The following is a 15978-nucleotide window of genomic DNA, read 5'->3' on the forward strand; positions in this document are numbered from 1 at the left end:
TCCTTCAGTTGGCATTTTCTTTCTAGTAACATGAGTAGGACTGGATTTGTGGCTAGATATTACTTAAATTTGACCTTATCCTGGAATATCTTATTTTCTCCATCTATGGTGATTTAAAGTTTTCCTATTTATGGCAGTCTGGACTGACATCTGTGGTCTCGCCCTTCTGAGGAGAGTGTTCATTGAGAAGTTAAATGTAATTCTGTGTTTGGTGTTCTGATTATTATGTGATGCAGGCATTTCCTTTTCTGGTCTAATCTTTTTTGGTACTCTATAAGCTTCTTGTATGTTTATAGTATATATATATATTGGTTGTTTTTGAGACAGAGTTTCTCTGTGTAGCCTTGGCTGTCCTGGATTCGCTTTGTAGACCAGGCTGGCTTCGAACTCACAGAGATCCGCCTGCCTCTGCCTCCTGAGTGCTGGGATTATAGGTGTGTACCATCATGCCCAGCCCTATATCTACATTTTTAGGTTAGGATATTTTTCTTATATAGTTTTGTTGAAAATATTTTCTGGGTTATTGAGCTTGGATTTTTCTCCTTGTTCTATTCCTATTATTCTTAAATTTCTTCTTTTCATAGCATCCCATATTTCCTGGGTGTTTTATATGAGGAATTTTTAGATTCAACATTTTATTTAATCAATGTATCTATTTCTTCCATTGTATCATCAATGCCTGAGATTCTCTTTCATCTTTTTTATTTTGTTGAGGATGCTTGTGTTTATAGCTCCTGTTCACTTCCCTAGGTTTCCATTTCCAGAGTTCCCTTAAGTTTGTGTTTTCTTTATTGCATCTATTTCTATTTTCAGGTCTTGAACAGTTTTTCCCCATTTCCTTCAACTGTTTTGTCTTTGAGGGATTTATCCATTTCTTTAACATTTTTGTCTTTATTTTAACTTTTTTGAAGAATTTTCTGACTTCTTCCTTAAGGTTCTCTATGTTGTTTTTGTAAAGATGGCTTTAAGGTTTTCTGCTGCTGCTTCAGCTGAGTTGGAATATTTAGGCCTTGTAGTAGGATTGCTGGGCACCAGTGGCTCCATATTGTCCTTGCTCCTGTTGATTCTGTTCTTTGCTGGCACCTCAGTCTGTGGTTATTATAGGTCTAGGTGCCGATTTCTGGATATAACTTTGCTGGATAGGTGTTTGACTTGGTTTCTGTTTCTTTTCTAATCTTCTAGGTGATGTGGCCTGTTGTTGAATATGGGTTCTCCATCTGAGTTAGGGACTTCTGGTAGCCAAAAAATATGGAACAATTCACAAATTTGTGTTTTGTCCTTGTACAGAGGCCAAGCAAATCTTCCCTGTATTTCAACTTTATTATGTGTACTGCCAAAGCAAGCATTGCAAGAGATTATTAAGACAGGAAATCCACCATCAAAAGAGGTTAGATTGCATTGATTTAGATTTAGCCTTTCTACAAAAACGACACATAGGCAGTGTTCTTAGGTGCAGGCTGATGTCTCAGGAGGAAGATATCACAGGAAACATAGGCCTGATTATCTTAGTTTCACCAGCAGTGAGCACCCAGCAGTGTTTCTTGCTCCTTACTCATTTTAGGAGGTTCCATTAGCATAATTCCCTGTATTGTTTAATTCAGAAAAAAGCCTAATTTGTTTTTAAGATCATGGCCTCTTAACATGTTTCCATGGGATATAATTTTCTGAATAATCTCTTTATATCATATTCACTGTAAATAATAATCATATTTCACAAAGGAAGACTCTGTTTCTGGAAAGTTAAATAAATTGTATTAATGGAGAATTATTTATTGTCAGCTAATTGATTCCTTTAGAAAACATCATCCGGTACTAGCAATATAAGATAATAATTTATTGTTAGTTAACAGGATCTGTGATTTGGTACTCAAACACTATTGTTAAAAAATAAATAAAAGGTAGTACAGCATCTCCTTACAACCATCATAACTTGCTGATGAGAGGGCAGCTGTACATTGCTCTATTCATTCACTTCAGAATGTTGATAATTCTGGAAAATAAATACCTTTAAAAGTAAATTTGTCTCATGGTTTATTGCTCTCAAATTGGAAAACTTAGCTCATTCTCTGAATGGAAGTAAGTGGAATTTTCTGGAATTTACAAAGGCTTCTTCTTCTGGAAATGTCAGGCCAATGGATTTTAATTTCATCATTCCTCCCCAGAATCAATTTCTAGACTGTCTACTTAGGACAGGGGAGAAATAATAAGACTTCCTCTGTTTACTGATCAGCAATGCTGGGCTCACACTCAAAGGCAGCAGCTTCTTCATTGCTGTTCTCCAAGGTCAGTCCCTGCTCAGGAGCTGCAAGGCCCCTGAATATTGTCTCTTGGTCCTGGCTATGTTCTTTCTTGATAGAATCTCTTTAGTTTATTATCATATTTTCCTTTTGGGGGGGTCATGTAATGTATGCTACATATCTGAGGCAAGATATTTTGAATTTTCTTCTGGGTGGGTCTCCATCATATATCAGGTCAAAGTTCACTTCTGTTTAAGAATTTTTTAAAAGGCCACCTGAAATGTCAACTACAGTAAAAGTATCTTCAAACAAGTGGAATCAGAATTGTAGTCAATGCTCATGTCAGTTTATGAAGCTCTAAAAAAAAAGGTGTTATTTTATGAGTATTCGAAGAAACTCATGTGATAAATAAGTTATCTTGTTTGTCTCTTGTAACTTGTTTCACCAAAACATATTTATTTTGTATTTCTTTATGCCCTATGCTGAGTCACAGTAGACTGTTGTATAGTTAGCATAATGGAAACTCTAAGTCAGCTGTTTAGGTTTCTTAATTTTAATTAATTGACAAAGTATTATTTTCATAAAGTCTATGGGATATAATGTGTTATTTTAATACTGTGTATATGTATATACTGTGAAATATTTACATCAAACTAAAAAGCATGCCTATCACCTCATGTAAGGTGATTAGAAGCTAAATGTATTCCTTTACCATTTTTGAAATGCACAGTTAATTATTTTTTACTGGAGGTCACCTCACAGGCGATAGAGGCTGAAGTCTTATCCCTGATAACTGCAACCTAGTGCTCTTTAGCTCACTTCTCATTCTCTTTCCTTCCACATCCTACCTCTGGTAAAAGCTCTGCTTTGTAGCCAGGGGGCTTCTCTTCTTTATACTCTGTATATAAATGTTCTGTTGCACCTGGCTTATTTCACATAAGATGTTGTACTCCAGAGTCATTCATGTTGTGACAAATACAAAATCCCCTTCTTTTAAAAGAATAGACTAGGTAGTGTTATGATGTCTTCATGTGCTAAACTATAGACCATTCATCCTTTGGCAGTCACTGAAGTTTCTTATACTAAACCTGTACCTTGAATAATGCTGCAGGAATCTGGCAAGTAACATATTTTGTTTTTTTAGAAATGATATGAAACTTCTGTGAAAGTATTCTTTAAAAAAAATTAAAATGATGCTTCATAGTGGGAGAAATGATCTCAAAATACTTGCTTTGAAAATAACTTTACAAACACAATTTTAAAAATGTAAAGGGCTGGAGCTATGGCTCAGTAGTAGAGTGCTTGGTTCAACCCCAAACACCAAAAAAGCACCAAGAGATTTGCACTCATTGTTTGTCAAAAGCACATAAAGGAATTTTTGTGTGCATGTGTGTCTCTGTGTGTATATGTGTATATATGCATGTATGTATGTATGTTTGTATGCATGTATGAAATAGAAGCCTTCTGTATCTTAATTATGATTATTGCTACATGAGTGTATCAGTCAAGGTATTCTTGTTCACTAGAATGCTGAATTTCACTGAATAAATTATACTCACAGTAACACACAATGAACAAACTAAACTAAACTAACAAAACAGCATAAGTGTTTCAAAAAAATGAACTAAAGACCAAAATATCACAATGTTTAAAATGCTGACTAAAATCATAACGCTGCAATAACCTTAATCCTACTGACTCTAGATTAAATCTATTCAAATGAGCTTCTCTGAAGTTATGATGTGAGAGAGAAAACTTTTTATAGAGGTGTTAGGGGATGCAGTCTTGGAAAAAAGCTGTAGGAAACTGACAGTGGCAGGGTTGGGTTGAAGGGGGAGCTGCCCACAGAAACAGAACTCAGAGTGGAGCTGAATCAGCAAAAATTCTGGAACTCAACACAGAATCCCCACATCCGCACACCCCCACACCCACACCACACCCCCATACCGGCACACACCCCCACCCACACTCCCCCACACCCCCACACCTGCACACCCGCTTATTGTCTCAGTAGAAGGCAAAGGCTTGGGCACTTAGAGCTTTTCTCACACAGATGCTGGCCAGAGGCTGTTTCACAGGAAAAATCACTATCTTGGGGTAAGGGGCTCATTCCTGCCCGGACAGCAGGAATCCCAGCATCCAGATTATGGGTGTGGCTATCCTACAGACTAGGATTCTGATTGGGATTTTCACAATGTGCATGGTTCTTTAAATTTTCTATTTTTTATTTCATTTAAATATTTGGCAAAATATTTTAACATTTTTGCCAAAAACTTAAATAAAATAAAATATAAAACCTGTATAATATGGTTATCCTGTATTATATGGCTAATATCTGCTTATGAGTGAGTATATGTCCTGTGTGTCTTTCTGGGTCCGGGTTACTTTATTCGGGATGATCTTTTCCAGCTCTATCCATTTGCTGCAAATTTCAAGACTTCCTTGTTTTTGATACCTGTATAGTATCCTATCATGTAGATTTCCCACAGTTTCTTTACCCATTCTTCCATTGAGGGACATCTGAGCTGTTTCCAGATTCTGGCAATTATGAATAAAGCTGTTATGAACATAGTAGAGCAATGTCCTTGTATGGTTGAACATTTTTCAGGTATATGCCCAGGAGTGGTATACCTGTGTCCTGAGGTAGATCTGTTTCCAATTTTCTGAGAAAGTACACTATTATTTTCCAACCTGTTTGTACAGATTTGCACTCCCACCAGCAATGAAGCAATGTTGCCCTTTCTCCACATCCTTGCCAGCATGTGCTGTCTCCTGAGCTTTTGATCTTAGTCATTCTGATGGATGTAAGGTGATATCTCAGAGTGGTTTTGATTTGCATTTCCCTGATGGCTTAAGGACATTGAGCGTTTCTTTAAGTGCTCTGCTGCTACTCAATATTTCAATCCACAGACCTAAAGAAGCTAACTAACCCTAGGGAGAATGTTTAATTCCCATTAAGAAGGGCAAATAGAATAGACACTGGAAGCAGCTGAAGAGATGAAACAGGTGGAGAGGCTATCATAGATGTCCTCTGAAAGACTCCTCCCAGCAGAGAATAAAAGCAGCCAAACTTTGGGCAGAACACATAAGAGTCCTATGGAACAGTGAGGGGATAGATTGGCCTGGAGGGGACAGATCCACAGGAAGACCTACAGAGCCAACAAATCTGGGTCCAGGGCTGCTGGAGGAGAGTGAAGCACCAAACAAGGACCATGCACAGAGAGGACCTAGGGCCCCACAACTCAGATGTAGCCAATAGGCAGCTCAGTCTCCATAGGGGTCTGCTAATGAGGGGAGCAGGGGCTGTCCCTACCATGGACTCTGTTGCCTACACTTTGATCACTTCTCTGCCTGGGTGCCTTACAGAGCCGCAGAAGAAAATGAAACAGGCAGTCCTGATGAGACTGGGTCAGTTGGTAGGGGAGGGGGGCTCCCCCTCTCTGAAGACTAGAGGAGGGGAATGGGGGGAAGAGGTGTTGAGGGAGGAGGCTACTTTGGAATATAAAGGGAATAAATTTGAAAATAAATTTAAATAATTAAAAACCTTTATGAGAAAATAATTCTAGTACCCACTGATCAAGAAACAAACTACCAAAAACCCATAAAATTAAATGTTTAAGCCATCAAAAGTATTAGGGAGATGCCTGTGTCCTCAGAGCTAAAGATCCTAGAGTAACACTGTGTGAGGAAATGGATATCAAGGGTCCCAGTGATAGACAGTGACCTGACTTTTGTGTAAATGGGGTGGTAGAGCATCCCATTGTATTTTTTGTTTTTCCAAGAAACTCTGAAAGAATGTCCAACAAGTAGAAATGATTGAAGTGGGGTTTATGTAGGAGTAATGTGAGCTTGTCTCCCTGGAGACGAGGATAAGAAATGAGATTTCACTCTTTTTCCTATTTAATCTATTTAAAAATAGGAGAATACATCAATGTGAAAATACTAATATAAGCACTGGGTTAGGAATATCTTTTAAGCAAAGCAAATACTTCCACTGTCCCAGAAAAACAAAGACTCCCACTTCAGAACCCTTGCAGTTCTCCCACTGTAAAACACTTAAACATATATTTGTATGTATAAGCCCTTTATGACTTACTAGAGAACTAGCTAGCCTATTGTAAATTGCAACCATACATAAACTAAAGCAAAATTGATCCCCCATTTTGGCTTCTGTCTGATTAACTTTAATCAGGCACAAATAATAAAATATATTTTCTCACACAAAACTAATAAAAATTTTAAAATAAATCTTTAAAATATATGTATTTATTGCTTAATTATTTAATGCTTTACAAAACAATTAACTTTCTAGAAATATTTCTCTCATACTATGTAGAGATCTTCCTTCAAGTCCCATGAAAAGGTGCTTTCTCTTGCTTCTTAATACTTAATACTTTCAGAATTGAATAAAAGAAGCAAAGATTAGGCAGAGGAAAAGGTCAAGCAGTATTGCAAATCTATCCCCCAAAGGATGCACTGGACCTAAACCAGACTGGGAGTGTTGTCTGTATAGACAGTGGGTGTGGAGGAGAGCAGGGATCAGAATCAGGGTGAGACCACATAGATGCTAAGAGAGCCTGAAGATGATGTCAGGAAGCAAACACTGTTGTTATGATGCTCTTCGTAAGATTTTATAAAAGTTCTGAAATGGCCTTCTTTTTTTTTTTTTAATATCTTTTTTTTTATTATTAATTTATTCTTGTTACATCTCAATGTTTATCCCATCCCTTGTATCCTCCCATTCCTTCCCCCCCCCCCCCATTTTCCAGCAAAATAAAAGGATCCAAAGGGTCCTAGAAATCTACAAGTAGAACAATATGATAGGCAGATTTGGGCCCAGGGGTCCCGCTCAAACTAAGGCACCAGCCAAGGACAATACAGGCGGTAAACTTTAAACCCCTTCCCAGATCTAGCCAATGGTCAGAATATTCTCCACAGTTGAGTGGAGAATGTGATACGACTTTCTCACGTACTCTGGTGCCTCACATTTGACCATGTCCCCTGGAGGGGGAGACCTTGTGGCACTCAGAGGAAGGACAGCAGGTAGCCAAGAAGAGACTTGATACCCATTGAGAATATATAGGGGGAGGTAATCCCCCTCAGGAACAGTAAAAGGGAGGGGAATAATGGGAAAATGAAATGGCCTTCTTTTGAGCATCCCAAAGCTGTCTTAGTATAGCTGTTTAATAATATTTTCACATCCCAGTGTTCAAACATGTGGCTTTAATTGGGGGCAATGCTTTTTTAAACAGAGGAATTCATTGGCATGATAAAAACTGATATCTCAGAAAAGAAATCCTAAGGCCTAATTGACTAAGAGACCCCATGTTTAGTTCAGTGTTTAGTTAAATATTTCAAGACAAGAGTGCCATAATTGAGAAAAGTGAATGAATGGTTTACTTGCAAAGGAATTTGACATTTTCACTCTGAATTATCCACAGGGGGCAGCAAAGAGCTTCTGTTCAAAGACCAGCAGGGTGGGTTAGCAGTTCTTAGCTGCTGTTTCTACAACACTTTAAACACTGTGAGAAGTATCAGGGTCAAGGTTCAGTTTGCTAAACTCACATGATCTTGTTTGCCACATGAGGATCAGAGCAGTGGTCAGAACCAGCTGCTCACTGGCGATCACTAAAGGTGAATCAGAATTTTCAGTGTAGCCACTGAATCATTGAAATTCTCCAAGAGTTTGCAATAGAAAGAGGTATTTTTGTTTAGATCAGATTCTCACAAAAATATTTCAAAATACATTACTTTCAAATTGTCATGAATACAGATTATGGTATGTTATAAAATTCAAAACTAATGGCCTTTAATGATAACAACCGAAAATATATCTACACATGGTCTTTAATGTTTTAAGGTGACTTTGATTTGGGTGTTTCCCATTATTATAATTGTATCTCCAAATCTAAATTTTTTATTCATTATTTATGACATTTAAAAAAATCAAAATCTATCCAGGAGACCACTAGCCCACCTGTATTTAACATTCTTACTCATTGTCGCTGGTTAGGCTTGTTCCCTGTGGAGTTTGCTTGCCATGAGATTTACTTACAATGGATCTCCAAGGTCAGTATTTGTAGAACAGACTGGAAGAAAACAATTTCAGGGCAGACTGCACCCCAAAGGGTGGCCCTTCAGAATTCTTCTATATCAAGTTTCAAAGATGAGGTCTGCATTTTCCCCATCTGAACCTGCCAGTGGGTGTGGGCTGCCCCAGCGCCAGGTGAGACCTGAGGCGAGTTGACTTATGCGGTCTTTGCTAAGACTCCAATTCTTTAGTAGGATGTTGGAGTACAACTTGGCTGTGTCCATTTGCAGTGTAGTCAACACACATTATGCTAAAGCTGAAGGACTCATATTTGCATTTATGCTGCAAGCTTTGTTATCTTACCCAGCATTTACTTATTAATTCGTGCTTAATGGGAAGCTATTATCTTAGATTTATTGGCTCCTGCAAATTCTGGTTCTTAACAGGTGATGCAGGAGATGAATGAAAATGCTACGAGTGAACACTACCTCGAAGGTTTATATTAACAAAAGACACTCAAGCACAAAAGAGAAAGTGACTAGGGGATTGCTTAATTGTACTTAAATGAACAGTTTACAACACCTTCAGGCATCCATTTTTCAAAGAACCAATTTAGATAAGGAAAACAAACGAATGTGTTAATTTGAAGCCATTCTAATCTCCTCATTTAGGGAACTCCTCAGAGAACCAGTGTGGCAGGATCAGAAGGGCAGCAGGGAGTGTGGTTCATTTCAAAGTAAATAGAACTGTTAATGTTAGAGACAGATTATTCACTTCTGTAAAGTATGTGGACAAATGGAGAAATAAATATAAAGAAGAAAATTTAAATGAACTAAAATCTCCACCATGTCTCAACTCAAAGGGAAAAAAATCAGTTTCCAGACTTTCTTCCAATCATCTTACTTTACTTAAAAGTAGAAAGTTTTGATTCAGCTTATTTTGGTTATAGAGGAGTTTTTTTTTTCTATTCCATTAAAATGTATTCAAATGACAACATGCATTTACTGCAGGTCGCTCTACTTAAGAGCGTGCAGAGCATATAATTAGCATCATTATAAGAAATAATAAGACTAGCTGAACTGGGATGCATATTTCAAACTATTTCTTTTGGAGAAATTCTATAAAATGGAATCACTGGGTCAAAGAAAAATAACATTTTAGGTCCTGAATACATTGCTGAGCAGGATAATTAAATGGTATGTGTCAATTTACATTGCCTCTAATAATGTGTCCATCTTTTTCAGCATTTTTTTTTTACAAAATCTGATAAGAAAAGGACCATTTCATTGCTGTCTATTTTTTATATTGTAAACATTTCTATTCCATCCTGTAGTTATAGAATCAGCTTTTACAATTAATATCTAAATGCTGTTTATATATTAAGGCTCCTTTCCCCTCTTGGTTGAGGATTTTGTGTCACATTGGCTTGGCTCTGTTTGCCATGTCCCTCCAATTTTGACTACTTCCTAAACTATAGACTTCAGTGGTGAGAATTCAAGTCAGCAAAAGTTTTTTCTTTGTCATTAACTTTTTTTTTATTAATTTATTCATATTACATCTCAGTTGTTAGCCCAACCCTTGTATCCTCCCATTTCCCCCTCCCTCCCGCTTCCCCCCCTACTACCCTCCCCTATGTCTGTGACTGAGGGGGACCTCCTCCCCCTGTATATGCTCATAGGGTATTGAGTCTCTTCTTGGTGACCTATTATCCTTCCTCTGAGTGCCACCAGGCGTCCCCAGGCAAGGGACATGGTCAAATATGGGGCACCAGAGTTTGTGTGAAAGTCAGATCTCCTTCTCCACTTAACAGTAGAGAATGTCCTGTCCATCGGCTAGTCTGGGTAGTGATTCAAAGTTTACTGTCTATATTTTCCTTGGCTGGTGCCATAGTTTGAGGAGGACCCCAGGGCCCAGACCTGCCTGTAGTTTTCCTGGACCCTCTGGATCCTTCTATTTCCTCATTCTCCCAGGCTTCTCACATCTAAAGTCTCAATAAGATGTCCTCCCCTCTGACCCACTTTCCTGGTAGGTAAAGTTTTTCATGGGGACATACTCTTGGACTAGTGTCTCGATATAAGTGAGTATATACCATTTAACTCTTTTTGCTTCTGGGTGAACTCACTCATTATGATAATTTCTAGTTCAATCCATTTGTCCACAAATTTCAGGAATTCCTTGTTTTTAATAGCTGAGAAGTATTCCATAGTGTAAATGTACCACAGTTTCTTTATCCATTCTTCTACTGAGGGACACGTAGGCTGTTTCCGTGTTCTGGCTATTATGAATAAGGCAGCTATGAACATGGTTGAGCATATGTCCCTGTTGTGTGGTAGTGCATCTTCTGGGTATATTCCAAGGAGTGGCATAGCTGGGTCTTGAGGAAGCCCTATTCCCATTTTTCTGAGAAAGCGCCAGATAGATTTCCAAAGTGGTGTACTAGTTTGCATTCCCACCAGCAATGAAGGAGTGTTCCTCTTTCTCCACAGCCTCGCCAGCATGTGTTGTCAGTTGAATTATCTATCTTACCCATTCTTATGGGTGTAAAATGGAATCTCAGTGTCGTTTTGATTTGTATTTCTCTAATGACTAAGGAGGTCGAGCATTTCTTCAAGTGTTTCTCAGCCATTTGATATTCTTCTGTTGAGAATTCTCTGTTTAGTTCTGAGCCCCATTTCTCTATTGGGTTATTTGGTTTGGTGGTGTTTAATTTCTTGAGTTCTTTATATATTTTGGATATTAAACCTTTGTCAGATGAAGGGTTGGTAAAGATCTTTTCCTAGTCTGTAGGCTGTCGCTTTGTTCTGTTGCCAGTGTCACCTGTCTTACAGAAGCTTCTCAGCCACATGAGGTCCCATTTATTAATTGTTGACGTTAAGGCCTGAGCTGTTGGTGTTCTGGTCAGGAAGTTGTCTCCTGTGCCTATGTGTTACAGACTCTTCCCCACTTTTTCCTCTAACTGGATTAATGATTCTGGTTTTAGGTTGAAGTCTTTAATCCACTTGGACTTGAGTTTTGTGCATGGTGACAAATAGGGGTCTAATTGTATTTTTCTACATGTAGACATCCAGTTAGACCAGCACCATTTGTTGAAGATGCTGTCGTTTTTCCATTGAATGGATTTGGCTTCTTTGTCAAAAATCAAGTGACAAAATATGTGTGGATTCATCTCTGGGTCTTCAGTTCGATTCCATTGATCCACTAGCCTATTTCTGTGTCAGTACCATGCTGTTTTAATTACTGTTGCTCTATAGTACAGAATTGTTTTTGCTATTCTGGGCTTTTTGTTTCTTCATATGAAAGTGAGAATTGTTCTTTCAATATCTTCAAAATATTTTGTAGGAATTCTGACAGGGATTGCATTGAATCTGTAAATTGCTTTTGGTAAGATGGCCATTTTTACTATGTTGATTCTCCCGATCCATGAACAAGGTAGATCCCACCATCTTCTGATGTCATTTTCAATCTCTTTCTTCAGAGATTTAAAGTTTTTTTTTTTTCAAATAAGTCCTTCACTTGCTTTGTTAGCGTTACTCCTAGATATTTTATATTGTTTGTGGCTATCGTGAAGGGAATAGTTTTCCTAATTTCTTCCTCTGCCTGTTTGTCATTTGTATACAGGAAAGCTACTGACTTTTTTGAGTTTATTTTGTATCCTGCCAATTTGCTGAAGGTGTTTATCAGCTGTAGGAGTTCTCTGGTGGAATTTAGCGGGTCACTTATATACACTATCATATCATCTGCAAATAAGGATAATTTGACTTCTTCCTTTCCCATTTGGATCCCCTTGATGTCCTTTTGATGTCTTATTGCTCTGGCTAGAACCTAAAGAACTATATTGAAGAGATATGGGGACAGAGGGCAGCCTTGTCTGGTTCCCAATTTTAGAGGGATTTCCTTGAGTATCTCTCCATTTAATTTAATGTTGGCTTTTGGTTTGCTGTATATAGCCTTTATTATGTTTAGATAAGTGCCTTGTATTCCTGATCTCTCCAGAACTTTAAACATAAATGGGTGTTGGATTTTGTCAAATGCTTTTTCTGCATCTAAAGAGATGATCATGTGGTTTTTCTCTTCCAGTTTGTTTATATGGCAGATTATATTGATGGATTTCCGTATGTTAAACCATCCCTACATGCCTGGAATGAATCCTACCTGGTCATGGTGAATGATGTCTTTGATATGCTGTTGTATTCACTTTGCGAGTATTTTGTTGAGTATTTTTGCATCAATGTTCATAAGAGAAATTGGTCTGAAATTCTCTTTTTTTGTTGGGTCTTTGTGGGGTTTAGGTATTAATGTGATTGTGGACTCATAGAAGGAATGTGGTAATATTCTGTCCACTTCTATCTTTCAGAATAGCTTGAATAGTATCGGTATTAGCTCCTCTTTGAAGGACTGGTAGAATTCTGCGTTAAAACCATCTGGCCCTGGGCTTTTTTTGGTTGGGAGACTATCAATGGTTGCTTCTATTTCTATAGGTGAAATAGGGCTATTTAATTTGTTTATCTGGTCTTGATCCAATTTTGGCAAATGGTATCGGTTGAGAAAATTGTCCATTTCCCTTAGATTTTCAATTTTTGTGGCATAAATGCCTTTAATTAATAAAAAAAACTTAAAAAAATTTATATTTACAAGTTATAAGCATATATTGATATCTATATAAGTTAAGAGTAAACCAAAATGAGATAAAAAGGAAATAAACATTTAAAAAATAAATTAAAAAAAAAAGTAGGTTCTTATGATTCTTCGTATTTCTTCAGTGTCTGTTGTTATGTTTCCCTTTTCATTTCAGATTTTGTTTATTTGGATAGTGTTTCTCTGTCTTTTAGTTAGATTGGCTAATGGTTTGTCTATCTTGTTAATTTCCTCAAAGAACCAGCTCTTGGTTTTGTTGATTCTTTGGATTGTTCTCTTTGTTTCTAATTTATTGATTTCAGCCCTGAGTTTGATTATTTCTAGGTGTCTGCTCCACTTGAGTGTTTCTGCTTCTTTTTTTTCTAAAGCTTCCAGATGTGTTGTTAAGTTGTTTATGTGGGATGTTTCCATTTTCTGTTTTAAGGCACTTAGTGCTATGAATTTTCCTCTTAGCACTGCTTTCAATGTGTCCCACAAATTTGGGTATGTTGTTCCGTCATTTTCATTTAATTTCAGGAAATCTTTTATTTCTTCCCTTATTTCTTTCATGACCCACGTGTCATTAAGTATAAAGTTGTTTATTTTCCACATGTTAGTATAGTACAGTGGGTATAGTATGCTTTTTGTTATTTCTGTTGTTGTTGAAGTCCAGCCTTAGACCATGGTGATCTGATAAGATACAAGGTATTATCTCAGTCTTCCTGTATCTGTTGAGGTTTTCTTCGTGACCAACTATGTGATCAATTTTAGAGAACGTTCCATGGGGTGCCTAGAAAAAGGTATAATCCTTTGCGTTTTTGTGGAAAGTTCTGTAGATATCTGTTAGATCCATTTGACTCATGACATTGGTTAATGAAGTTATTTCCCAGCTTATTTTTTTTTCAATACCTATTCTTGAGTGAAAGTGGGGTGTTGAATTCTCCCACTATTAATGTGTGGGTATCGATGAGTGGGGCAAGCTTTGTTAATAACTCTTTTACAAATGTGGGAGCCCTTGTATTCGGAGCATAGATATTCAAAATCGTGATGTCTTCTTGGTTGACTTTACCTTTGATGAGTACAAAGTGTCCATCCTCATCCCTTTTGATTAATTTTGGTTGAAAGTCTATTTTATTAGATATTAGAATGACTACCCCAGCTTGTTTCTTGTGACCATTTGCTTGGAATATTTTTCCCCAACCTTTTACTCTGAGGCAATGTCTGTCCTTGTGGTTGAGATGTGTTTCTTGAATGCAGAAGAATGTTGGGTCATGTTTATGCATCCACTCAGTTAGTGTGTGTCTTTTTATTGGAGAATTGAGACCATTGGCATTGAGAGATATTAATGACCAATGATTGCTAAGTCCCTTCATTTTTGGTATTTGTAACAGTCGAGATTTTGTGAGGTGGTGATTTTGCGATGTTATAGTTACCTGTTTCCTATGTAGTTTTTGTTGTAGTTTGCCCAGTTGGGGTGGAGTTTTCCTTCTAGTAACTTCTGTAAAGCTGGATTTGTGGCTAGATACTGTTTGAATTTGTTTTTGTCATGGAATATCTTGTTTTCTCTGTCAATGGTTATTGATAATTTCACTGGATATAGTAATCTTGCCTGGTATCTGTGTTCTCTTAGGGTTTGCAGAACCTCTGTCCAGGCCCTTCTGGCTTTCATGGTCTCTTCTGAGAAGTCAGGAGTAATTCTGATAGGTCTGCCTTCATATGTTACTTGGCCTTTTTCTCTTGCTGCTTTTAATATTTTTTCTTTGTTCTGTATATTTTGTGTTGTTATTATTATGTGGCGGGAAGATTTTCTTTTCAGGTCTATTCTATTTGGTGTTCTGTATGCCTCTTGTATGCTCATATGCATCTCCTTCCTCAAATTGGGGAAATTTTCTTCTATTATTTGATTAAAGGTATTTTCTAGGCTATGGAATCGGTTGCCTTCTCTTTCTTCTATCCCTATTATTCTCAAGTTTCATCTTTTCATGGTGTCCTTGATTTCTTGAATGCTCTGTGTCAGGCACTTTTCAGATTTAGAATTTCCCTTGATGGATGTTTCCAGTTCTGCAATTGTATCTTCAAGTCCCGATATTTGTTCTTCCATTTCTTGCAATCTATTAGATAAGGCCACCTCTGAGATGCTTGCTTTCTTTTCTGATGCTTCTTGATCACGTTTTTCTTCCGTGTGTTCCTTTATGATAGCTTCCATTTTTATCTTCAGGTCTTGAACTATTTTAATGATTTCCTTCATCTGGTTATTTGTATTTTTCTGAAGTTCTTCAAATGCCTCTTTATATGACTCTTTTAAATCCTCAGCCCTCTTGTTTGCCTCCTCCTGCATTTGTTTACAGATTTTATTTGCTTCTTCCATTATCATCTTACTTACTAAGAACTTGAGGTCATTTTCTTGTATATTAATTGTTGTTGGGTTCTCCAGGTTGTTTTCATGGAGATTGCTGGGATCTGGAGATGCCAACCTGTTTTGGTTTTTGTTAGCATTCTTTCGCTGTCCTCTTGTCATTTTGGTGGCTCTGGTGTTGGGAGATGGTTTGTAGTGACCTTCCCTGTTTGAGAGTGGATAGTTGATGCCTGATTATAGGTAGGGTGCCCTTGCCTGTGAGGATCATGGAGTATTTCCCTGGACCAGGCAGGTGATTCAGGTTCTACTCCTGGAGATTTTTCTCAACACCTTTAGGCTCCTGACTGAGTCATGCAAAGTAGGTTTCTGTTTGGGCCTTTTCACCTTACTGCTGTAATTCAAATCAGCAGTTTTGGGATCTAGAGTAAGGTCAGCACACAAGCTCTCTTGTTGTGTAGGTTGATCCCAGGTGCCTGTCCTTCCTGTTGCTTTGTAGCCAAGACACCAGGTGGAACAGATCTTCTGGGCTCTAGCTGTCTTTTAGCTTTGCCTCTATACTCTGTAGGAACGTCTAGCCTCTCTCATTAATTTGGGAGTTCTTGCTGGGTCTGCAGGAGCTGACACAGCTAGGATCTGCCTGTTGGAGAAAACAGGATCAGTGCCTAGTGGGCCTGAGACAATATGGTTTCAGGCCACTGGCAGTATCCAAGGAGGCAGCAATTTCCACACGCCTGTAAGCC

The 15978-nt window shown here is 37.8% G+C and overlaps 1 protein-coding gene and 1 pseudogene across 5 annotated transcripts in view; one reads left to right on the plus strand and one right to left on the minus strand.

Moving 5' to 3' along the window:
• Positions 1–15978, plus strand: part of Magi2 (membrane associated guanylate kinase, WW and PDZ domain containing 2) — a 1455764-nt gene that overhangs the window by 292192 nt on the left and 1147594 nt on the right. The window lies entirely within an intron of this gene.
• Positions 1243–1342, minus strand: LOC127194967 (uncharacterized; annotated as a pseudogene).

This window comes from Acomys russatus, chromosome 10 (assembly GCF_903995435.1).
Source record: "Acomys russatus chromosome 10, mAcoRus1.1, whole genome shotgun sequence".
NCBI lineage: Eukaryota > Metazoa > Chordata > Mammalia > Rodentia > Muridae > Acomys > Acomys russatus.